This window comes from Mustelus asterias, chromosome 9 (assembly GCF_964213995.1).
Source record: "Mustelus asterias chromosome 9, sMusAst1.hap1.1, whole genome shotgun sequence".
Classification (NCBI taxonomy): Eukaryota; Metazoa; Chordata; class Chondrichthyes; order Carcharhiniformes; family Triakidae; genus Mustelus; species Mustelus asterias.
In genome coordinates, this window is record NC_135809.1 from 10,114,424 (window position 1) to 10,139,687 (window position 25,264).

The 25,264-nt window shown below is 49.6% G+C and overlaps 2 protein-coding genes across 2 annotated transcripts in view; both read left to right on the top strand.

Annotated features, from left to right (window-relative positions):
• LOC144498487 (host cell factor 1-like) overlaps nucleotides 1-25,264 on the top strand; it is a 467,986-nt gene that overhangs the window by 344,941 nt on the left and 97,781 nt on the right. The window lies entirely within an intron of this gene.
• Nucleotides 1-25,264, top strand: part of chst11 (carbohydrate (chondroitin 4) sulfotransferase 11) — a 186,627-nt gene that overhangs the window by 95,849 nt on the left and 65,514 nt on the right. The window lies entirely within an intron of this gene.

Sequence of the window (25,264 nt, forward strand, 5' to 3'; positions counted from 1 at the left end):
GTGAAACACTGGCAAACTGTGCAGACTTTCTGACTAATGGGACTTCACAGCATGAACCCTGACAGTACATAATGAACAGTAAAACATCATGACATTGGGGCACTTACTGCTGGCTCTTTCTGTCGGGCTCCTTGGGTAGTAATTCAAGCCAGATCTTCCGATGTTTTAGAAGCTTTAAGAAGATGAAATAAACATTTGATAAGCAGCAAGAGTTGCACAGCGTTTGGTTATTAAAGGGCTCTGGGGAGATATTTTCAAAGGGGGAGAGGCAGCAATGTCACAACAAAACGGTGTAATGTTTCATTTCCATGACTGGTATAGAATCCTTAGAAGCCCTACAGTGCAGAAGGAGGCCATTCGGTCCATCACCGAGTCTGCACTCACCACAATCCCACCCAGGTCCTATCCCCACAACCCCATGCATTTACCCTAGCTAGTCCCCCTGACACTGAGGGACAATTTAGCATGGCCAATCAACCTAACCCGCACACCTTTGGACTGTGGGAGGAAACCGGAGCACCCGGAGGAAACACACACAGACACGGGGAGAACGCACAAACTCCACACAGACAGCGACCCAAGCCGGGAATCGAATCTGGGTCCCTGGCGCTGTGAGGCAGCAGTGCTAACCACCGTGCCACCCCCTGTCTGTCGGAAACCTTTATTTTCAAAAGGGTAGGGATTGAAATTACACTATTGTTTAAGTTTATTTATTAGTGTCACAAGTAGGCTTAAATTAACACCGCAATGAAGTTACTGTGAAAATCCCCTAGTCGCCACACTCTGGCGCCTGTTCGAGTACACTGAGGGAGAATTTAGCACGGCCAATGTACCTAACCAGCACGTCTTTTGGACTGTGGGAGGAAACCGGAGCACCCGGAGGAAACCCACGCAGACACGGGGAGAACAAGCAAATTCCAGATAGACGGTGACCCAAGCCGGGAATCGAACCCGTGTCCCTGGTGCTGTGAGGCAGCAGTGCTAACCACTGAAGCATAATAATGGAAACATGCAATAAAAGGGCTCAACATTTTAATTACAATAATGGAAGAAAGGATTTTATATGAACATATTAATTAATTTGTTGGAAGTATCGGATCTATATCAATCCTTAAACTAAATTGGGACAACAGCTCATCCTGACTTCCCTGGCTGCAAATACCTTGGCCGAATCTTCAGGGCAGGCTAGACGCCGGGCCTTTCTCCTCATCCAATAAAGCCCCTTGAAATTTACACTGTTCCTCGTTTGCACTTCGGCATCGACTAGCCAGCGGGGCAGAGAGGAAGAGGAGAATTCCAAATGCCTAAATACCAAGTACATCCCATTGTCCAATCACTAATCTAAAACAGAACCCCCAAACGATCTTCATTTGGGTTCAGGTGTCGAAGGTGAACAATTCTCCCCGTTCTTTCCCACTGGGGCTTTAAGCACATTAAGATGGGCAACTTTTACTGCAAAGAAACCTACCCGCTGAGCTTCCTGTGCTGAGGCACAACCTTAATTGTCGTCAAACCTGTTTGAAAGTTGTTTTAACAGTCATGATCCAGACTTGAGCCCTCCACTCATTCATCAAGTTATATCGATGCTCCAGGGCAGAAACACACCATTGGTTCAGTCGGTCTCATGTGGCATCGTTGGTCGCCATGAACCTGCCCCCACCCCTCTCCGTCTCACCCTATCAGTGTAGCCTTCTGTTCTTTTTTCCCTCATGCGCTTACCTTCCCCTTAAATGCATCAAGTCTAATTGTCTTCACTACTCTTTCTGACAGTGAGTTCCACCCTCTAACCACTCTCCTGGTAAAGACTTCTCCTGACCTTGCCATTGGTTTTAATTTTGATTTGATTTGATTTATTATTGCCACATGTGTTAGTATACAGTGAGAAGTATTGTGTCTTGCGTGTTATACAGACAAAGTATACCGTTCATAGAGAAGGAAATGAGAGAGTGCAGAATGTAGTGTTATAGTCATGGGCGGCACGGTGGCACAGTGGTTAGCATTGCTACCTCACAGCGCCAAGGACCCGGGTTCAATTCCCAAGTTGGGTCACTGTCTGTGTGGAGTTTGCACGTTCTCCCCGTGTCTGCGTGGGTTTCCTCCAGGTTCTCCTGTTTCCTCCCACAGTCTGAAAGACGTGCTGGTTAGGTGCATTGACACGAACAGGTGCTGGAGTGTGGCGACTAGGGGAATTTCACAGTAAAACATCATTGCAGTGTTAATGTAAGCCTTACTTGTGACTAATAAATAAATAAATTTTATGAACTTTAAATAGCTAGGGTGTAGAGAAAGATCAACTTAATGTGAAGTAGGTCCATTCAAAAGTCCAAAGGCAGCAGGGAAGAAGCTGTTCTTGAGTCGGTTGGTACGTGACTTCAGACTTTTGTATCTTCTTCCCGATGGAAGAAGGTGGAAGAGAGAATGTCCGGGGTGCGTGGGGTCCTTAATTATGCTGGCTGCTTTGCTGAGGCAGCGGGAAGTGTAGACAGAGTGAATGGATGGGAGGCTGGTTTGAGTGATGGATTGGGCTACATTCACGACCTTTTGTAGTTTCTTGCAATCATGAGCAGAGCAGGAGCCAGACCAAGCTGTGATACAACCAGAAAGAATGCTTTCTATGGCGCATCTGTAAAAGTTGTTGGGTCATAGAATCATAGAAACCCTACAGTGCAGAGGAGGCCATTCGGCCCATCGAGTCTGCACCAACCACAATCCCACCCAGGCCCTACCCCCATATCCCTACATATTTACCCGCTAATCTACGCATCCCAGGACACTAAGGGGCAATTTTAGCATGGCCAATCGACCTAACCCGCACATCTTTGGACTGTGGGAGGAAACCGGAGCACCCGGAGGAAACCCACGCAAACACGAGGAGAACGTGCAAACTTCACACAGAGTGACCCAAGCCGGGAATCGAACCCATGTCCCTGGAGCTGTGAAGCAACAGTGCTAACCACTGTGCTACCGTGCCGCCCCAGTCGTAGCGGACGTGCCAAATTTCCTTAGTCTTCTGAGAAAGTAGAGGCGTTGGTGGGCTTTCTTAACTATAGTGTCGGCATGGGGGGACCAGGACAGGTTGTTGGTGATCTGGACACCTAAACACATGAAGCTCTCGACCATTTCTACTTCATCCCCGTTGGTGTAGACAGGGGCATGTTCTCCACTACGCTTCCTGAAGTTGATGACAATCTCCTTCGTTTTGTTGACATTGAGGGAGAGATTATTGTTGCTGCACCAGTTCACCAGATTCTCTATCTCATTCCTGGTGATTGTCCCATGTTTAAGGGCCTCACGTCAGTGTTGGTTCAATAATGGGCGGCACGGTAGCACAGTGGTTAGCACTGCTGCTTCACAGCTCCAGGGACCTCGGTTCGATTCCCGGCTTGGGTCACTGTCTGTGTGGAGTTTGCACATTCTCCTCGTGTCTGCGTGGGTTTCCTCCGGGTGCTCCGGTTTCCTCCCACAGTCCAAAGATGTGCGGGTTAGGTTGATTGGCCATGCTAAAAATTGCCCCTTAGAGTCCTGAGATGCGTAGGTTAGAGGGATTAGTGTGTAAATATGTAGGGATATGGGGGTAGGGCCTGGGTGGGATTGTGATCGGTGCAGACTCGATGGGCTGAATGGCCTCCTTCTGCACTGTAGGGTTTCTATGATTTCTATGAATTATATTCCTCCCTTGTAGTGCAGGAAACACTCTTCCCGAGACAACATGCCGCTCCACTGAGGCATCAGGAAGTTAGTTGGCCGGGGCGGGGGGGGGAGAGTAAGTGAAATGGGCAGGAGGTGTGCCTCCTGGCTAAGGCCATAGTGCATCTACACATCTACACTATGGCCTTAGCTTTTCACTGCATTCATCTATGGCTTACAACGAAAGAAAGAGTAGGTTTGCTGATAACGTTCGGGTTAGGTTGCTCTGTAAATACCATAAATGGGAAAGGATATTGTGTCGATAGATCGAGTGAGTGAGCCAAACCATGGCAGAAGGATGTTTCCCCTCGTGGGGCCAGAGTTTAAAAATAAGGGGTCTCCTACTGAAGACAGAGATAAGGAGAAATGTTTTTTCTTGGAAGGTAATTAGTCTGCGGAGTTTGCATCCCCAGCGAGTGGTGGAGGCAGAGTCATTGAATACTTTCAAGGATGATTTAGATGAATTAGAATAAAAACATTGAATCCCTACAGTGCAGAAGGAGGCCTTTCGGCCCATCAAGTCTGCCCCGACTCTCCGACAGAGCATCTTACCCAGGCCCTCTCCCCCGCCCTATCCCCATAACCCCACGTATTTACCCCACTAATCCCCCTAAGCTACACATCTTGGGACACTAAGGGGCAATTTAACATAGCCAATCCATCTAACCTGCACATCTTTGGACTGTGGGAGGAATCCGGAGCACCCGGAAGAAACCCACGCAGACACGGGGAGAACGTGCAAACTCCAGATAAACTCCGCAGACAAATTACCTTCCAAGAGAAAACATCTCTGTCTTCAGTAGGAGACCCCTTATTTTTAAACTCTGGCCCCATGAGGGGAAACATCCTTCTGCTGTGGTTTGGCTCACTCACCCGATCTATCGACACAATATCCTTTCCCATTTATGGTATTTACAGAGCAACCTAACCCGAACGTTATCAGCAAACCTACTCTTCACCCGAGGTAGAATTGAACCCAGGTCCCTGGCGCTGTGAGGCAGCAGTGCTAACCACTGTGCCACAAATAGAATAATGCATTTAGCGCTGAGCATCCCACCTTAAGAAGCATCCCGAAAGGGAATGCAGCATATCCTTATCCAAATAACACTGGGATGAGGAGAATGGAATTAGAAGAACAGGGTTGTATCAACTGGAGTTATAACTCCTTGAGTAGAGATGAAGGGGTGATTTAATCGAGGTGTTTAACACAATTCAATGATTTTAGTAGCTTGGTTGGACAGAAGCTCTTTCCTCTGACAGGGGATCCAGAATGAGGGAGCGTAAGCTTAAAAATTACAACGGGCAGTTTGTGAAAGTCATGGAAGCATTTCTTTGGCGCAACTCTTGCAAAAAGCTTGGTGCCATTGAAGGTTTTACACCTGTGATTGAAAGATCTTTGTTACATAAGAGATAAAAGGGATTTGGAACCAATGCAGGTAGATGAAGTTCAGATAGGGGACATCCATTCTTTAGTTAAATTACGGCACAGACTAAAGGGGCTGAATGGCCTACTCCTATTCCTCACATTTCTATTAGAACCACCTCACTTGCCTTATAAAGAACTGATGCTGCAGGAACTACTTTCCTTTTAATATGATGTTAATAAATGTGATGGACTCATTAAGATGCATGTTTTCCCTCTTGGGTAGCACAGTGGTTAGCACTGCTGCTTCACAGCGCCAGGGATCCAAGTTCAATTCCGGCCTTAGGTGATTGTCTGTGTGGAGTTTGCATGTTCTCCCCGAGTCTGCGTGGTTTTCCTCTGGGCGCTCCGGTTTCCTCCCACAGTCCAAAGATGTGTAGGTAAGGTGGATTGGCCATGCTAAGTTGTCCCCTTGTGTCCAAAGTTGTGCAGGTTAGGTGGATTGGCCATGTGAAATTGCCCCTTAGTATCTAGAGATGTGTAGGTTAAATGGATTGGCCGTGCTAAATGCTCTCAGTTTGTGAGTGTGTGTGTGAGTGTGTGTGCGTGTGTGCCCTGTGCCTGTAATGGACTGGTGTCCTCCCTAAGGCACAGTGTCTGTCGGGTGAGGCTCCGACTCTCCGTGATCCTGAATTGGAGAAAGCGGTTAATTGAAAGTTAAAAAGTGAAGTTTCCCCGCTTTTGGCGATGGGGCAGGAGGGGGGAATTTGAATAGATGTTCTGGTCATGCCATAATGTGAATTTTATAGTGAATTCTTGACAAAGATGGGAATCATCTCTGGGACATCTCATTATCATCTTGTTTTGACAAAATCAGGGGAGGCGGTGAAGGGGGTTCGAGGGACTGGAAGAGAGTGAGGAGCAGCGATGTGATAATTGGATCATTACAACTTCTCCTGACACATAATTTAACTTCCAAAATGTAAAACGGGAATTGAAACACAAGAGGGGAATTGAGGGATATCTCCAGTGTGGCCGGCCTGCATGGGGACTACACTATAATGGACAATAATTACCTTGTGCGAGTCTGTGAATAAGGCAGTTGTTTGAGTTCCCACACAGTGGCCTCCTTCCACCACACCACTCGCCACAAGATTAAATAATGCTTCGTCAGGTATTTATTCCAAACTTGTGTTTCTCCAAGTTATGAGCCGCTGATGAAATGCACCTCTGCCCCTATCATTGGACATTCAGCAAATGTGGTCAAATATTTTCGGATGATTGAGAAAAAAGCCCATGTTCCAGTTCACTGCTCCATCTTGCTTCGCCTGAATGATAGCGCATCATTGTCCATAACTGGTTATGAGGGTACGGAGTTTAAATGAAATGTGGGGACGTTGATGTGGTGGTATTAACATTGCAGGAGTGAGCTGCATGCCATGCCGACACTATAGTTAAGAAAACCCACCAATGCCTCTACTTTCTCAGAAGACTAAGGAAATTTGGCATGTCAGCTACGACTCTCACCAACTTTTACAGATGCACCACAGAAAACATAAGAACATAAGAACTAGGAGCAGGAGTAGGCCATCTGGCCCCTCAAGCCTGCTCCGCCATTCAATAAGATCATGGCTGATCTTTTTGTGGACTCAGTAATGGACTGGTGTTCTCCTTTCTGGTTGTATCACAGCTTGGTATGGGCTCCCGCTCTGTCCAAGACCGCAAGAAACTACAAAAGGCCGTGAATGTAGCCCAATCCATCACGCAAACCAGCCTCCCATCCATTGACTCTGTCTACACTTCCCGCTGCCTTGGCAAAGCAGCCAGCATAATTGAGGGTCCCACGCACCCCGGACATTCTCTCTTCCATCTTCTTCCTTCGGGAAAAAGATACAAAAGTCTGAGGCCATGTACCAACCGACTCAAGAACAGCTTCTTCCCTGCTGCTGTCAGACTTTTGAATGGACTTACCTCGCATTAAGTTGATCTTTCTCTACACCCTAGCTATGACTGTAACACTACATTCTGCACTCTCTCCTTTCCTTCTCTATGAACGGTATGCTTTGTCTGTATAGCGCTCAAGAAACAATACTTTTCGCTGTATACTAGTACATGTGACAATAATAAATCAAATCAAATCAAAATGTGGTTGACTCTCAACTGCCCTCGGGCATCTATAGATGGGCAACAAATGCTGGCACGCTATCGACGCCCATGTCTTATTTATTTATATCAGCTTTGTGGAGTAATGTTCTTGCAAATTCCAACCTGACAACTGGGGTAATTGAATGAACAAATCTGACATGAAGAAAAGAGACAGGCCATTTGGCCCTTTGAGCCTCCTCCAAAATTGCGGAGATGATGGCCTAGTGGTATTATCGCTGGGCTATTAATCCAGAAACTCAGTTAATGATCTGGACCCGGGTTCGAATCCCGCCACGGCATGTGGTAGAATTTGAATTCAAGAAAAAAATATCTGGAATTAAGAACCTACAGATGATTGTCGGAAAAACACATCTGGTTCACCGATGTCCTTGAGGGAAGGAAATCTGCCATCTTTACCAGGTCTGGCCTACATGGAGTGGGATGGTGGCACAGTGGGTTAGCACTGCCGCCTCACAGTGCCGGGGACCTGGGTTCAATTCCAGCCTCGGGTGACTGTGTGGAGTTTGCACATTCTCCCCGTGTCCGCGTGGGTTTCCTCCGGGTGCTCCGGTTTCCTCCCACAGTCCGAAAGATGTGCTGGTTAAGCCGATTGTCCATGCTAAATTGACCCTAGTGTCAGGGGATTAGCAGGGTAAATATGTGGGGTTATGGGGATAGGGCCAGGGTGGGATTGTGGTCGGTGCAGACTCGATGGGCCGAATGGCCTCCTTCTGCACTGTAGGGATTCGAAGATGATAATAAAAACCATGAAATTATGGGATTACTGGAAAAACACATCTCTGCTTCACTGTTGGAGAAATAGATCTGCCTACATGTGGCTCCAGAGCCACAGCAATGTGTTTGACTCTTAAATGCCCTCTGAAATCGCCCAGCAAGCCACTTAGTTCAAGGGAAATTAAAGATGGGAAGCAAATGCAATGAGGCTCACATCCCATGAAAAATAAATTAAGAAAATTTTCTGTGAGCAAAACTATGGCATAACTTGTGGCTTATTTAAAATGTACATAGAAAAATCATAGAATCCCTACAGTGCAGAAGGAGGCCATTCAGCCCATCGAGTCTGTACCGACCACAATCCCACCCAGGCCCTATCCCCATAACCCCACACATTTACCCTGCTAATCCCCCTGACACTAAGGCTGGAATTTTACCAGCCTCGCAGTAAATTTTACCGAGGCTCACAGAACAGAATTCTCTGTTGGCCTCGGGTGGGGTTTTACGAGCCTCACCCAAGCGAGGTCATAAAATAGCGCCCTGAGGGTCAATTTAGGCTGGCCAATCAACCTAACCCGCACATCTTTGCAGTGTGGGAGGAAACCGGAGCACCCGGAGGAAACCCACGTTGGACACGGGGAGAATGTACAGACAGTGACCCGAGGCCAGAATTGAACCCGGGTCCCTGGCGCTGTGAGGCAGCAGTGCTAACCACTGTGCCACTGTGTCACCGTGCCACTGTGCCACCGTGCCGCCCATATTTTGAACAAAGTAGGCCGAGGGGTTACTTGGTTGAGGTGTACAAAATTATGAAAGGCAGAAATGAAGTGGACAGGATAAAATTATTTCCCTTGGTGGGGAATTCTAGAAGTTTAACAACACCAGGTTGGAACAGAATTCCCACTCACCCGAAGAAGGGGCTTAGAGCTCCGAAAGCTTGTGTGGCTTTTGCTACCAAATAAACCTGTTGGACTTTAACCTGGTGTTGTTAAACTTCTTACTGTGTTCACCCCAGTCCAACGCCGGCATCTCCACATCGGGAATTCTAGAACCAGGGGACATAGATTCAAGATACTTTAAAAAGCATTGAGACAGTTACATGGGTACGATGGGTATAGAGGGATATGGGCCAAATGTGGGCAATTGGGACTAGCTTAGGGGTTTTTAAAAAAAGGGCAGCATGGACAAGTTGGGCCGAAGGGCCTGTTTCCATGCTGTAAACCTCTATGACTCAATAAGTGGCAGTAGGTGTAGTGGGGACATGAGGAAGAATCTTTTTATGCAGAGGGTGATGCGTGTCTGGAATTCGCTGCCCGAGTTGGTGGTGGAGGCAGAGACCTTAAACTCTTTAAAAAGCACCTGGATCTGCACCTTAAGTGCTGTAAACTACAGGGCTGTGGGCTGGGTGCAGGGAGGTGGGATTAGAAAGAATACCTGTGTGTCCTCAGGCTTGATGTGGAAATGCTGGCGTTGGACCGGGGTAAACACAGTAAGGAGTCTAACAACACCAGGTTAAAGTCCAACAGGTTTATTGGTAGCACGAGCTTTCGGAGCGCTGCTCCTTCTTCAGCCTGACGAAGGAGCAGCGCTCCGAAAGCTAGTGGGGTTTGCTACCAAATAAACCTGTTGGACTTTAACCTGGTGTTGTTAGACTCCTCACTGTGTCCTCAGGCTGGCATGGACAGCATGGGCTGAATGGCCTCATTCTGTGATGTAACCTTTCGATGGTTCTATGTTTTTTCCGCATTTTCCTTGTAAACTTTGGTTTATTGGGTAATTTGATATCAGAAGTGACCCAGTTAGCTTAGATGTCTAACATGTGGATGAGATTAACTCCTACATGAGGTTCGATCCCCGTATAGGCTGAGGAAGACTCAGGGCCTGTCTCCTCATTCTAACCATAGTAAACAAATCACGGCATGGTGAATAATCCTGAATGATATTTTAAATATTATTTAAATGGTATTCGCGGGCCCGGGACTGAATTCTCCGGCCCATTAGTCTCTTCCACTCCGCCAGAGGGTTTCACTCCAGGGGGGGGTTTACTGTAGTTCCCCACTTTCAGTGAGCTGGCGGCCCGACCCCGCTGGATTGAAGGGGGGGCAATCGGGGGGCACAAGGAGGTCAGGTGACGGGGGGTGCCCCCTGGGCATGGGAACCCTGGCAGTGCCAGACTGTGCCTTCTGGAACAGCTCAAGAGGCAGTGTCCATGCCCAAGGAGCACCTTGGCACAGCCAGTGAACTCCCACTGAAAAAAAAGCAGCATGAATTACTCCAGTTTTCCTGCGAATTCAACACTTTTTTTGGGAGAAAATAATTTTTTCCCAAAAATTTTTTGGGAGAATTCTGCCCAGCATCTCAAGACATTTCATAGGAAGATAGGAATTAGGAGCAGATGTAGGCAATTCAGCCCTTCGAACCTGCTCCACCATTCAATCAGATCATGGCTGATCTCTCCCTAGTCTCAAACCCACCTTCCCACCTGTTCCCCAGATCCCATTTCCTATCAGAAATATATCTATCTCCTTCCTGAAACCATTCAATGATTCAGATTCCCCCGTGCTCTGGGGCAGCGAGTTCCACAAATTCACCACCCTCTGCGAGAAGTAGCTCCTCCTCATCTCAGTTTTAAATCTGCCGCCTCTCAACCTATAACCGTGACCTCTTGTTCTAGATTGCCCCGTAAGAGGAAACATTTGGTCTACATTTACTTTACCAATTCCTTTTAAAATGTTATCAAACAAAAATGAACTGAGGCACATCAGGAGATATTAAGGCAGTTAACAAAAAGCTTGGTCAAAGATATAGGTTTTAAGGAGTGCCTTGAAAGAGGAAAGAGAAGCAGAGAGCTGTGGAGAGAATATTTCAGAGCCTGGGGTGCAGGCAGCAGAAGGCAGGGCCGCTAATGGTAGAGCGATTAAAATCAAGAGGTCAGAATTGGAGGAGCGCAGATATTGCAGAGGACTGCAGGGCTGAAGGAGATGACAGAGAGAGGGCGGGGTGAGGCCATGGAGAGATTCGAAAACAAGAATGAATATTTTAAGATTGAGGCGTTGCTTAACTGTGAGCCGGTTGACCAGCACAGAGGGTGATGGGTGAAAGGCAGCAGGTGCGAGTTAGGGCAAGGACAGCATGGAATTTGGATGACCTCAGGTTTGAGTTCAAGCTGGAGTGCCGTAGAACCATAGACTCCCTACAGTGCAGAAGGAGGCCATTCGGTCCATTGAGTCTGCACCAACTCTCCAAAAGAGCATCTTACCATGGCCAATCCACCGAACCTACACATCGTTCGGCACTATGGGGCAGGTTAGCATGGCCAATCGACCTAACCTACACATCTGTGGACATAAGAGGCAATTTAGCATGGCCAATCCCATCTAACCTACAGATCGTTGGACACTAAGGGGAAATTTAGCATGGCCAATCCACCTAACCTGCACATCTTTGGACACTAAGGGGAAATTTAGCATGGCCAATCCACCTAACCTGCACATCTTTGGACACTAAGAGGCAATTTAGCATGGCCAATCCCATCTAACCTACAGATCGTTGGACACTAAGGGGCAATTTAGCATGGCCAATCCACCTAACTTGCACATCTTTGGACAGGAGGGGGCAATTTAGCATGGCCAATCAACTAACCGGCACATCTTTGGACACTAAGGGGCAATTTAGCATGGCCAATCCACCTAACTTGCACATCTTTGGACAGGAGGGGGCAAATTAGCATGGCCAATCCACCTAACCTGCACATCTTTGGACACTAAGGGGCAATTTAGCATGGTCAATCCCATCTAACCTACACATCATTGGACACTAAGAGGCAGTTTAACATGGCCAATCCACCTAATCTACACATATTAGAATGAAAAAGATTATTTGTATTTTTATCAAACTGGTCACGTCTCGGTGCGTTACAAGTGCTTTACGATCATCTCTGTACTTTGTGAAAAGTAGTCGCTGCTGCAGTGTAGGAAACACAGCAGCCAATGTTGTGGCAAAGACTCAAAGGGAGCAAGGCGATGATGACCAGAGAGTTTGTTGTGTGATGTTAGTTGAAGGATAAATATGGCGTTGGGGAGGATTTCCCCTCGCCATTCTCTCGGGAGCGCCCCGGGATGTTTGACATCCATCTGAGCGGGTAGGCAATGCCTTGGTTCAATCTGAAAGTTCGGACAGCCCACAATGCGGCCCTCCCTCAGCACCGCACTGGGAGTGTCGGCCTGGTTAAATACTCGAGTCTTTGGCGTGGGGGTTTCGAATACACCATCGTCTGACTTGAGGAGAGCTAGCATCCTCTGTGAAGTATTTGTTGAAAGTCAGACTGTTGAAAGACGGTTCCTTGAAAGAAGTCCTTTAAGAGCAATAATTATTAGACGTTGGAGTGCGCACTTCAAATGGAGGGCCTGTGGAAACAGGTTTCCTCTGGCACAGACATATCTGCAGTATCTTACCTAACAAGGTGCACGTGTGTGTTGTGTGGCATTCCCCAAGTTGGCAGCCATCGGGAGCAGATGCTGCCGGGGCGGAGGGAAAGGACAACGTGTCTAGACTCTCAGCTTACAGTGGCTCGGGGCAGCGTTGTGTGTCCCGGCACCAGAATGACTCTGAGCAGAAAAGGAATCGAAAATAAAAACACCGCCCCTTTAATTTTTACGAGCTAAGCAGTGACTGAAGTGCTTGTTAAAATATAAAAAGCAATGAATACTCAGACTGTTTGAACCACTGGGAGCTGCAGCTGTGCTGCTTTCCTGAGTAAAGTCTGAAAGGTGTCTTTCGTTTGCGGAGCAGCGGGAGGGAGCGGCATTTGTTTGGGGGGGGGGGGGGTTGTTGGGAGGGGCTGCGGCTATTGCAGGTGTTGCAATATAGCAGTCGGGTCACTGTCTGTGTGGAGTCAGCACGTTCTCCCCGTGTCTGCGTGGGTTTCCTCCGGGCGCTCCTGTTTCCTCCCACAGTCCAAAGATGTGCGGGTTAGGTGGATTGGCCATGCTGAATTACCCCTTATTGTCAGGGTAAACACATGGGGTTATGGGGATAGGGTCTGGGTGGGACTCATAGAATCCCTACAGTGCAGAAGGAGGCCATTCGGCCCATCGAGTCTGCACCGTACTCAATCCCACCCAGGCCCTATTCCTGTAACCCCATACATTTACCCTGCTGATCCCCTGACACTAGGGTCAATTTAGCATGGCCAATCCACCTAACCCGCACATCTTTGGACCGTGGGAGGAAACCGGAGCACCCGGAGGAAACCCATGCAGACATGGGGAGAACGTGTAAACTCCACACAGCCAGTAGGCCAGAATTGAACACGGGTCCCTGGCGCTGTGAGGTAGCAGTACTAACCAATGCGTCACCGTGCTGCCCTGTTGTTGTCAGTGCAGGCTCGATGGGCTGAATGGCCTCCTTCAGCACTGTAGGGATTCTATGATTCTATGAATATACTTGCAGCCACGACCCGCTGCTGTTCTGAAGTGTTTGAGGGACCCTTAGTCAAAGCTGAGATCTCAGCTTTGACAAAGGATCATTTGAACTCGAAACGTCAGCTCTTTTCTCTCCTTACAGATGCTGCCAGACCCGCTGAGATTTTCCAGCGGTTTCTCTTTTGGTTTCAGATTCCAGCATCCGCAGCAATTTGCTTTCACCCATAGGGGAGGTGATGGCCTAGTGGTATTAATGCTGGACTATTACTCCAGGAAACTCAGCCAATGTTCTGGGGACTCGGGTTCAAATCCCGCTACGGCAGATGGTGGAATTTGAATTCAATAAAAAATATCTGGAATTAAGAATCAACAGATGACCACGAAACCATTGCCGATCATCGGAAAAACCCATCTGGTTCATAAATGTCCTTTAGGAAAGGAAATCTGCAGTCCTTACCTGGCCTGGCCTCCAGGGCAGCACAGTGGCACAGTGGTTAGCACTGCTGCCTCACAGCTCCAGGGACCTGGGTTCGATTCCCGGCTTGGGTCACTGTCTGTGTGGAGTTTGCACGTTCTCCCCGTGTCTGCGTGGGTTTCCTCCGGGTGAACCATAGAACCATAGAAAATTACAGCTCAGAAACAGGCCTTTTGGCCCTTCTTGTCTGTGCCGAACCATTTTTTGCCTAGTCCCACTGACCTGCACTTATAGAACCACAGAAGTGCTCATCCCACAGTCCAAAGATGTGCGAGTTAGGTGGACTGGCCATGCTAAATTGCCCCTTAGTATCCCAGGATGTGTAGGTTAGAGGGATTAGCGGGGTGGGGTTGTGGGGATAGGGTTTGGGGTGGGATTGTTGTCGGTGCAGACTCGATGGGCTGAATGGCCTCCTTCTGCACTGTAGGGTTTCTATGATTCTATATGACTCCAGAGCCATAGCAATGGGTTCACTCTCAACTGCCCTCTGAAATGGCCTGGCAAGCCACTCAGTTCAAGGGCAAGTATAGGAATGGCGATAAATACTGGCCAGCCAGTGAAGCCCATATCCCACGTATGAATAAAAAAGTGTGCTATGCTCACTCCTCTCTCCATTTGCCCTTCCCACCTTAAACCATCAATACATGTGCACTGATTTGGCCCTCTGTCCCTGCACTCTCTTTTAGAACTGTAGCACTGAGCTGATACTGCCTCTTCCCATCACTTTACCCTAATACATCACCTCGCACCTCTCTGTATTAAATTCTGTCTGCTACTGTCTGCTCTGCTAACCCATCAATGTCTCATCATCCCCACTGCTCTCCACTCCTCCGAGTTTGGTATCATTAACCAGTCTTGAAATTTTACTCTGGTGTTTCATTACCCAGTCATCTTATATATAGCAGCAACACAAACAACAGAGGCTGTAACATTGACCCTTGGAGAACACTACTGTCTCCCATCCTCCAGACGGAAAAACAACCATTTATCATCGCTGCTTTCTGGCTTTGCGACAATTTCTTATCCAAAATGATACTGATCCTTCTGTTACATGAGCCGCAATTTGGGTAACTTTGGCTTCATTTTCCTTTTGTTTATTAATTGTAAGTTTTTTGGACTCTGTTTGACAGGGTGGGGGAGTTGGAGGCGGGAGGTTTAGCGATGAATCTCCAGGCATCTGGATGGTTACACGAACGGGGAGGGAATAGAGGGATACGGACCGAGTAAGGGGTAGAAGGTTTCCTTTAGTTTGATGTGGAGATGCCGGCGTTGGACTGGGGTAAACACAGTAAGAAGTCTCACAATACCAGGTTAAAGTCCGACAGGTTTATTTGGTAGCACAAGCTTTCGGAGCGCAGCTCCTTCATCACCTGACTCACCTGATGACGGGGCAGCGCTCCGAAAGCTCGTGCTACTAAACAAACCTCGACATTCAACAGCCAGCCGGGGCTGCATTCCATAGAATCCCTACAGTACAGAAGGAGGCCATTCGGCCCATCGAGTCTGCACCGACCACAATCCCACCCAGGCCCTATCCCCATAACCCCATGCACTTACCCTAGCTAGTCCCCCTGACTCTTAAGGGGCAATTCAGCACGGCCAATCCACCTAACCCGCACGTCTTTGGACTGTGGGAGGAAACCGGAGCACCCGGAGGAAACCTGTGCCGACACGGAGAGAATGTGCAAACTCCACACAGACAGTGACCCGAGCCGGGAATCGAACCCGGGACCCTGATGCTGTGAGGCAACCTGTTGGACTTTAACCTGGCGTTGTGAGACTTCTTAGTGTTTCTTTAGTTTAGTTAGGGTGTCAAGATCGGCACAGGCTTGGAGGGCGAAGGGCCTGTTCTGGTGCTGTACTTTGTTCTTTGGGGTGAAATCGATTGTTCTTATGAATTTGCGTTGTGCAATATTTGGATAAAGCTGTTTCATTTTGACTGGCATTTTGCACAGTGCAGTTTGATCACAAGTCATTAAGAGGGAACTTCAGTTTAAATTGGGCTGCAAACAACGGCCTTTATTCTTGCGCTTACTTTTTGGAATGTATCCAGTCTGCAGTATTTCTAATGCTCCCTCAGAGCTAATTGTAGGGGGATTTAATGGGAATTTACAGGGATTGACAAAGGTTGGGACTTTCTATAACCCCCCCCGCCACCCTCCCCCCCGCAGCGTATTTCAGAGGTGGCCCGCCATTGGCTGTCAGCGGGATCTTGTGATCCCGCTACTGTCAACAGGGTTTCCCATTCTATGCATCCCCCCTCCCCACGCCGCCCCCGGGGAACCTGCGGCGGGGGTTTTGCCATCTGTGGGAGATCCCACCGGTGAAAATGGCCGGAAAATTCCAGCCAAAGTGTTGAACGGCGAGGTGAGGGAAATGTCTTTTAGGCAGCGAGTGGCAGGCGGCACGGTAGCGCAGTGGTCAGCACTGCTGCTTCACAGCTCCAGGGTCCCGGGTTCGATTCCCGGCTCGGGTCACTGTCTGTGTGGAGTCTGCACATTCTCCTCATGCCTGCGTGGGTTTCCTCCGGGTGCTCCGGTTTCCTCCCACAGTCCAAAGATGTGCGGGTTAGGTTGATTGGCCAGGTTAAAAATTGCCCCTTAGAATCCTAAAATGCGTAGGTTAGAGGGATTAGCGGGTAAATATGTGGGGGTAGGGCCTGGGTGGGATTGTGGTCGGTGCAGACTCGATGGGCCAAATGGCCTCCTTCTGCACTGTAGGATTTCTATGAGTGTGGTTCGGACCTGGAATCATAGAATCCCGACAGTACAGAAGGAGGCCATTCGGCCCATTGTGTCTGTACCGACCACAATCCCACCTAGGCACTATCCCCGTAGCCCCACACATTTACCCTGCTAATCCCCCTGACACTAAGGGTCAATTTAGCATGGCCAATCCACCTAACCCGCACATCTTTGGACTGGGGGAGGAAAGCGGAGCACCCGGAAGAAACCCACGCAGACACGGGGAGAACGTGCAGACTCCGCACAGACAGTGACCCGAGGCCGGGAATCGAACTTGGGACCCTGGCGTTGTGAGGCAGCAATGCTAACCACTCTGCCACCGTGCCGCCCCGTGTATTACCTGAGAGTGTGGCAGACACAGATTCAATCATAGCATTCAAAAGGAACTGACTAAGAACCAGAAAGCAAAAGGAAATGCAGCGCTACAGGGTAAGAGCAGAGCAGAGGGGGCCTGCAGATTAGCGAAGGGCTGAATAGCCTCAAACCTGTGCTGTAACTATCGGATAATTTTTTTTGGAGTCGCGTTGCGATAGAAGTTTAATTTTGTTAGTAGTAAAACTTGGAGCATTTGTGTCTTGGGTCAGGTATTCCGCACACAGTAGACTGCTTATGCAGCAATTAGAATGTTATGACTAAAGTACTGCAGCCAAGTAGTTCAGGTTTGTCAAGTCAGATCTTCATGCTGAACTGCTTTTTGTAGGAGCTGCTTCTCTTGCCCGGTTCCTGCCGGCAAAATAAATTGTGACTGGGATAGTTTGTGACAGATAACCTCCTTCCTAAATTGGTCGCCTCTGTTGGATTTTTCCTTTAAACTCACAAAGATTTACTGGCGAACAGTCTTGAGTCTTTCTACTTTGCTACTGACTGCGTTACAGTTAGCCAGGCTCCATTTGTAACACCTGGGGCGAAGGGAATTAAAGGATATTGGGGGTGGGGGGGAAGGCAGGATCCCTCCCCCACGCCGCCCCCGGGGAACCTGCGGCGGGGGTTTTGCCATCTGTGGGAGAGCCCACCGGTGAGAATGGTCGGAAAATTCCAGCCAAAGTGTTGAACGGCGAGGTGAGGGAAATGTCTTTTAGGCAGCGAGTGTGGTTCGGACCTGGAATCATAGAATCCCGACAGTACAGAAGGAGGCCATTCGGCCCATCGAGTCTGCACCAACCACAATCCCATCCAGGCCCGATCCCCATAACCCCATGTATTTTACCCTAGCTAGTCCCCCTGACATGAAGGGAAAATTTAGCACGGCCAATCCACCTAACCCGCACATCCTTGGACTGGGGGAGGAAAGCGGAGCACCCGGAGGAAACCCACGCAGACACGGGGAGAACGTGCAGACTCCGCACAGGCGGTCACTCGATGAACCCGGGTCTCTGGCGCTGTGAGGCAGCAGTGCGAACCACTAATACCTTAGCTGAAAGGCGGCATCTCCAGCTGTGCAGCACTCCCCCAGCATGCCACTAAAATACCAGCCTGTGTTATGTTCTTAAGTCAGCAGCTTTCTTGGCCAGAGACGCGAGGGTTTCTGCTGAGCCTGGGGTGACACTTGCGCAACTTGATTGCGACCTCGAGAGGGGCCTTGTACTCGTTAAGCCAGTGTGAATGTTTCCACGTCGAAGGCTCACTATTCATGCGGATTGTTCTTTGTCCGACTGAGGTTGACAATTTGGAGGAGTTGGTGTTGAACAGTGAGTGGATTGAAGGTGTTTGGCCTCTTGCCTGGATTTGTTTCATTTTGGATTCAGGCAGCCAGCGGAGAGAGAGGGAACATTCATCCCAGGTGCCTGAGGTAGATGGAAAGTGTGCTATTTCACTGCTCCAATCAAACTGCTTTTTTGCGCCTTTTTAAGAAATCCACAAGTAGCGAGGTAAAATGATGTAGACATAAAATCACAGACATAGCAGCACAGAAAAGACCCTTCGGCCCATTGAGTCTAAAATAAGACATAGGAACAGGATTAGGCCATTCGGCCCAACGTGTCCGCTCTGCCATTTGATCATGGCTGACATGCTCCTCATCCCTATTTTCCTGCCTTCTCCCCATAACCCTTCAACCCATTACCAATTAAAAATCTGTCCAACTCCTCCTTAAATTTACTCACTGTCCCAGCATCCATCGCACTTTGGGGTGGCGAATTCTACCGCTAAAGTCACGCTAATCCCATTTCCCGCACTTGTCCCATATCCTTGAGTGTTGTGATATTTCAAGGCCGCATCCAAACATTTTTTAAAGGTTGTAGGGTTTCCAACCTCCACCACCTTCCCCGGGGCAGTGCAGCCCAGATCCTCGCCACCCTCTGAGTGAAAAGGTTTTTGCTCAAATCCCCTCTGAATCTCTTGCCCCTCACCCTAAAACTGTGCCCCCTGGTTCAAGAAGGTGGCAAACCACCTCCTTCTCAAGGGGCAATTAGGGATGGGCAATAAATGCTGGTCTGGCCAGTGACGCCCACATCCCATGAAATAGTAAGAAGAAAGTGAATCTAAATTTCCCCTATTCAGTCTCGGAAAGCTCACCTTCATTGGAAGAGGGATGATCACTCTCTCTCTGTGATATTGCTTCTAAATTTATCATCTGCAAGTTCTAACCAGTGGCCCCAGCCTTGAAATTTGAATTGACAATATTGGATTTTCTGCTTTATAAATCCCGATTAGACCACCGATTTGACCCAGAAACTGAAAGGAGAGATATTCCATTAGCAGAAGAATAGAGAAATCACATAGCCACGGCACGTAAATCTCCCCTCACGCCTTTCTGATGTCCACATCCTCAGCACTGTAGTATCTATCTGGACATATCCTGGCAAGACACAATCACTAATGGGGCAGTCCTTGCAAAGGCAGAGCTCCCAGGGTTGATGGAACTCATCAAGCAGAGGCGGCTTTGTTGGCTTGGGAATGCCCGCAAGGGGGGTCGCAGAGCCAAAGAGCTCCTGTACGGTGAGGTAGCCGGAACCAGGCGACTCGTGGGACGTCCAAGGCTGCATTTCAACAATGTTCCCAAGCGTGACATGAAAGCCCTACGTTGACTATCACAGCGGAGAGCAGCTCCGGTGGAAGGGGGGACATTCCGAGATTGCCTGGAGACTGGCATCCACTACCAAGATGACCAGTGACTACGGCACCTTGGCAACAGGTGCCAAGGCTGAGAAATGACAACCCACAATGCCGATTGGCAGCTTCCTGGGCCTTCCATGTGGCAGAAGCGGCTTCTGAAGGATGGACCTCACAGCCATCAGTGTGAAGACAGCCCAGCAGAATGAATCATTGCTTTGTGTCGATCATCTCTCATGGACGGAAGGATGTTAACACAATTTGGGTGGCCCGGTGGCACAGTGGTTAGCACTGCTGTCCCACAGTGCCAGGAACCCGGGTTCGATTCCCGGCTTGGGTCACTGTCTGTGTGGAGTCTGCATGTTCTCCCCGTGTCTGCGTGGGTTTCCTCCGGGTGCTCCGGTTTCCTCCCACAGTCTGAAAGATGTGCGGGTGAGGTGGATTGGCCATGGCAAAATTGCCCCTTAGTGTCAGGGGAACCAGCTGGGGTAAATGCATGGGGTTATGGGGATAGGGCCTGGGTGGGATTGTGGTCGGTGCAGACTCAATGGGCCGAATGGTCTCCTTCTGCACTGTAGGGATTCTATGATTCAACACGGGTGCTGTTGTGCAGTTGGACAAAAACTTCATTTCAAATTTGACCTCGCAATTTCTCTTATGATTGAACTGTATTGGAAAGTCAGAACTGAAGAAGCAGCAACTCATTTTAAACTCACTGGGGCGGCACGGTGGCACAGTGGTTAGCACTGCTGCCTCACAGCGCCAGGGACCCGGGTTCGATTCCAGCCTCGGGTCACTGTCTGTGTGGAGTTTGCACGTTCTCCCCGGGCCCTATCTTACCATTGCGGGCGCGAAAAAGTGGCAAAGTCAGGTGAAGCCCATTAATGCGATCCACGCCCGCTTCCCCGCAGATGGCCACTTTACTGAGGCCTAGGAATGGCTGCGATCCGCTTCACTCCTGAAACGGGCGCAACGGCGATTTAAATGTATTTGCATGCATTTAAATTGAATTAATGAACTGCCCACCCAACTTTATCAGCATTTCCCCGTTTACCACCGCGTTCGCCGATCCGGAACCGCGCCGAAATGGACCTGCTGAATGAAAGTTTGAATCGGGCGCTTCCGCTGCTGAAGAGGCGAGTTCAGCGTTTCCAACAGCTCTCTGACTCAGATCAGTGGTGGGGGGGAGGGAGGTGGGTCGGATCATTCTCTGGTTGGGGGCGGGGGGGAGGCCCGATCATTGTCTGGTTGGGGGAAGGGGGGTGGGAGTGAGGCCAGATCATTCTCTGGGGGGAGGGGGAAGTGAGGCCAGATCATTCTCTGGGGCGGGGGGGGAAGTGAGGCTAGATCATTCTCTGGGGGAAGGGGGGGTGGGAGTGAGGCCAGATCATTTTCTGGGGGGGGTTGGGGGAGTGAGGCCAGACCATTCTCTGGGGGAAGGGGGGTGGGAGTGAGGCCAGATCATTCTCTGGGGGAAGGGGGGTGGGAGTGAGGCCAGATCATTCTCTGGGGCGGGGGGGGGGGGGGCGGAGTGAGGCCAGATCATTCTCTGGGGCAGGGTGGGGAGGGGGTGCGGGGGGAGGAGGGAGGTGGGTAAGATGTATCTCTGGTGGGGGGAGAGGCCCGATCGCTCACTGGTGGGGGTAGGGGCAGATGGATATCTGGTTAGGAGGGGGCGTGGGGCAGGGGGGTCCGCTGCCACTCTGCGGGCGAACAGTGGGAGGGAAGGGGGCAGGGGGCTGCGATCTGTCTGGGTAGCGGGAGGTGGGTGGATCATTCGGGAAGGGGGACAGTGATGTCTGTGGCCATCGCTCCCGCTTTTCGCTCCCGGGTCGCTCTATCTGCTTTCTGCGGCCCAGGAGCGATCTGACACGGGCGCGCCTTTTCACATTTTTTTTCTAACTGCGCATGCGCAGTTCAGAGCTCCGATCGTTTCGGGTGCGCTAAGCCCCGCCCACAGCGCGATTCAGACCTGTGATTTTTTTTTCAGGTTAAGTGCTAATGGGGGCGCCTGAGAGCAGATTTCTAAGTCGGATCTGAATTACGCCCAGATTCAGCACTTAGATTGAAAATGGTAAAATCAGGCCCCCCCGTGTCTGTGTGCGTTTCCTCCGGGTGCTCCGGTTTTCTCCCATACTCCAAAGATGTGCAGATTAGGTGGATTGGCCATGCTAAATTGCCCCTTAGTGTCAGGGGGACTAGCAGGGTAAATATGTGGGGTTACGGGGATGGGACTGTGGTCGGCGCAGACTCGATGGGTTCAATGGCCTCCTTTTGCACTGTCGGGATTCTATGACTTCCGCAGTGTATAAACTGTTCCACTAAATAAGGACCGAGGACACCTTGCCTCTCCCTTACTGCCATGCAACTTTATGGGCGAGATTTTCCAGCCGCTCTCACCCCAAATTCGGAAAATCCCACCTGAGGTCAATGGACCTTCCCATGGTCCGTCCCCTGCCTGCTGCGATTCCCGTGGCAGGTGGAACGGGAAAATTATCCCCAATATCTCACAGATCCAGCCAGTCTTAGCTGCCAAACACCGGGGGAGGGGGGGGGATTTTCCTGTCCCGCCCCCCACGGGAATCGGAATGTCGGAATGGGCGAGGGGCGGACCATGGAAAGGTCCGTTGACCTTGGGCTCAATTTTCCGGTTTCGGGGCGCGCACGGTTGGAAAGCCCCGCCCCAAGTTTCATTTAAAATGTCTTGTCAGGAAAGTAGATTAAAATCCAAAAACAAAGCAGCGTTCCCCCGTTATAAATCCCTGTAACTTCCTGTCCAATGATGTGTCAGTTAGGTGGATTAGCCATGGTAAATGCGTGCGGGGTTATGGGGGTAGGGGTGAGTGTAATATCTTCAATCAGGCCATTGAGGTTGGCTTACTGGAGTATGAGCCCCCTGATTAAGGATCCAATTGATGGGCCGATCAGGGAGTCTTTGCCTTGCATTTAACCGGGGGTGTCAGTTCCTCTGGCACCCATGGAGGTAGACTGCTGACTGCGAGCACTCTGTGTACCGCTGTTAATTGTGAATAAAGGGATTTTGGTGAAGGGACTTCTGCCTCCCCAGACTTATTATGGCGGGGGTGGGGTGGGGGTTGCCAGTGGGCATTGGGTAAGATGCTCTTTCAGAGAGTTGGTGCAGACTCGATGGGCCGAATGCCCTCCTTCTGCACTGCAGGGGCTCTGTGGTGATTATTTCACACTGGCAAGTTTGAAGGAATTGATATGAACTGGTGGATATTATTGGAAAAGGTCTGGTTTTGAGTTTGCTGCAACTCTGAAGCGATGATTTATTCGTTTGAAGTGTCTGCCTTCAAGTTGACAAATCAGGTACAGTTGGAATTCCCCGCAAATGTTATTTTGGTTTGTGAGGGGAGACCAGAGAGAGGCTGCTTGTAAAAGCTGTTTAATTTGATGCACGTCTCAGTAAAGTCTATTTTAAATTGTGTCGGTGTTTGATGTGCTAATCTATCCTGTCACCGTCAGGCAGTGCAGTGAGATGGTGCAAAGCTTGTCACAGTGTAGAATCAGTTAAGGATGAGCTCCAATAGATTACCGGTCCCTGAATCACCAGGCAGTTTCCAAAGTGAGCCCATTTTGTGAAGTGATTTTTCTTTTCCAACTTCCCTTTCACTTCATCCAATCCTTTCCTTGATCATTTCCTCCAGGTTTCATTTCCAGCGTTGGATCTGCACCAACTTTCGGTCAGAGCATTCCATCCAGGCTCTATCCCCGTAGCCCCACATATTTTCCCCGCTAATCCCCCTAACCTTCACAACTTGGGACACTAAGGGACAATTTACAGAGGGCGATGGGTGCCTGGAACTCGCTGCCGGGGGAGGTCGTGGAAGCGGATACGATGGTGAGTTTTAAGGGGCGTCTGGACAAATACATGAATAGGATGGGAATAGAGGGATATGGTCCCCGGAAGGGTAGGGGGTTTTAGTTCAGTCGGGCAGCATGGTCGGTGTAGACTTGGAGGGGCCGAAGGGCCTGTTCCTGTGCTGTAATTTTCTTTGTCCTTTGTTCTAATTTTAGACATGGCCAATCCACCTAACCTGCATATCTTGTTCATGGTTGGTTAAGCAGATTTCCCCGTGCACATCCCTACCACTGAACTCTGAAGTGAATGACTTTGAGATTCTATAAGCAAGTGGCACAATGATTAGCACTGCTGCCTCACAGCGCCAGGGACCCGGGTTCAGTTCCCGGTTTGGTTCACTGTCTGCGCGGAGTCTGCACATTCTCCCCGTGTCTGCATGGGTTTCCCTGAGTGTTCCGGATTCCTCCCACTGTCCGAAAGACGTGCTGGTAAGGTGCAATGGCCGTGATAAATTGGCCATGTTATCTTTGGAGTGTGGGAGGAAACCGGAGCACCTGGAGGAAACTCCACGCAGACACGGGGAGACTGTGCAAACTCCACGCAGACACTGACCCAAGCTGGGAACCGAACCTGGGCCCCTGCCGCTGTGAGGCAGCAGTGCTAACCACTGTGCCACCGTGCCGCCCTATGAATATGAGGTACTCGGCCGTGGTTAGGTGTCACACGTGAGTCTGATTCCGCCCTCCTGGCCACCAGCACCTCCTGCTGAAAAAACTCTGGCACTGGGAATGCTTCTGTCTGTTGACTCAGGGGCAGAACACTCACCTGGCGCACATTGTGGGAGGACAAAAAGCCATTGACCACTCCTTAAAATAGAAGCGCAGTTTAATAGGGTCACATTTCTCCATTGACTGGGTGAGGAAGGTGAGGATGATGTGACTGGATTGTAGACATGGATGGAAGAGATGGTGGCAATCACTTTGAGTACCGTGAAACAGGTTGAAAATAGTAACTATCGTACTGAGATAATATTGTACAGGGTAAGGGTACTCAAACAGGAGGCCATAGGCAGCCTTCAATACGGTTCACCAAGACTGTCTGTGGACTTCCTTCAGTTCAACCAGAACAGGAGCACACTGAAACATAGGACAACAATGAGAGAAAGCTACAGCCTCCAAAGTGTACTGTCACATCATGGTGATATTGGGCAGCACGGTGGCGCAGTGGTTAGCACTGCTGCCTCACAGCGCCAGGGACCCTGGTTCAATTCCCGGCTTGGGTCACTGTCTGTGCGGAGTCTGCATGTTCTCCCCCGTGTCTGCATGGGTTTCCTCCGGGTGCTCCGGTTTCCTCCCACAGTCCGAAAGAGATTTGATTTGATTTATTATTGCCACATGTATTAACATACAGTGAAAAGTATTGTTTCTTGCGCGCTATACTGACAAAGCATACCGTTCATAGAGAAGGAAACGAGAGAGTGCAGAATGTAGTGTTACAGTCATAGCTAGGATGTAGAGAAAGATCAACTTAATGCAAGGTAGGTCCATTCAAAAGTCTGACAGCAGCAGGGAAGAAGCTGTTCTTGAGTCGGTTGGTACGTGACCTCAGACTTCTGTATCTTTTTCCCGACGGAAGAAGGTGGAAGAGAGAATGTCCGGGGTGTGTGGGGTCCTTAATTATGCTGGCTGCTTTGCCGAGGCAGCGGGAAGTGTAGACAGAGTCAATAGATGTGCTGCTTAGGTGAATTGGCCATGCTAAATTGCCCCTCAGTGTACCCGAACAGGCGCCGGAGTGTGGCGACTAGAGGAATTTCACAGT